Source organism: Myxine glutinosa, chromosome 8, assembly GCF_964187855.1.
Source record: "Myxine glutinosa chromosome 8, kmMyxGlut1.1, whole genome shotgun sequence".
In the NCBI taxonomy this organism is placed as follows: Eukaryota; Metazoa; Chordata; class Myxini; order Myxiniformes; family Myxinidae; genus Myxine; species Myxine glutinosa.
In genome coordinates, this window is record NC_136268.1 from 93,083,975 (window position 1) to 93,085,057 (window position 1,083).

The window sequence follows — 1,083 nt, forward strand, 5'->3', positions numbered from 1 at the left end:
CTGCTTCGAGTGCTTCTTAACAGCGATGAGGTCATATTTGGGAGTTGTGAATGCACAGGGTAAGTTTAAAATAAACTTTTAAAATGTTATTTACTATAAATCATGTTGGTTGGGGTGCAGAGGGGTAGTTTTGGGACTACAGGAGCTGAGAGGGCTGTTATTAAAATGTTTTTGTTTGGTTCCTGGGCCACAATAATTTTGCATCTATTGGTAAAAAGGTGTATGTTTTTTATTATAAATAAAATGACGGGAACTCGACACCTCTCATCCACTGATATTTCTTGTATTTTATATAAGGTATTTCCGTGAATCCGATTTGCATTCAGGAACACAACAATTATGGTTAACGATTTTGGAATTTCCACTCTGTTTAAGTACTGAATATTATGCTAAAAAGACCACGTGTATTTTACTTACAGATTTTGCCCAAGCAATGTCCGATTGAAAGAGCCCCAGTTCGTAGAAATGTCACTGAAAACATACACAGCGCATCCATGGGAAAGGCCTCATTAGAATTCTTACATCATTTGAAAAGTCCTGCATTCAAATAAGTGGCCCCTCAACCTTTTCCATTCACACTCCAACTTTTTGGTTTTTTTGTCTTGTGTTTTCGATCATAAATAAGTGGCTACCAAGAATCCCTACTCCAGGCAGGCCATATTAATGGAACCCCTCTCTGGGACAGTAGCGAGATTTAAAAAATCCTAAAGGTAGTCGGCACTCAAAGGCTATTCTGAAAGTGGTCGTTTCTTTTTCGTGTTGCTCGAGACTCGGTTTCCCGAACGGGTGACTCGACAGTTTGGATTCATCCTGATAGCAAACATAAAATGTCATGGTTAATATTAATCGGAGCACACAAAATTTTGGCAAATTATCTCCCAATAAATCTTTTTCTTTTTTAAGAGAATCTACGACAAAAAGGGTTGGCGGCAAAAGGCATCCGGCCGTAAAACATTGCTTCAAAAAGGGGACCAAAAAACAACAACAACCACGGTCCCCGAAAAAGGCCAACCCCTGCTTGCGGGGAAAAATGGCCTCTAAAGGTGGTTTTTATTGGCTCCTTAAAGAAGCTGTGACATCCTC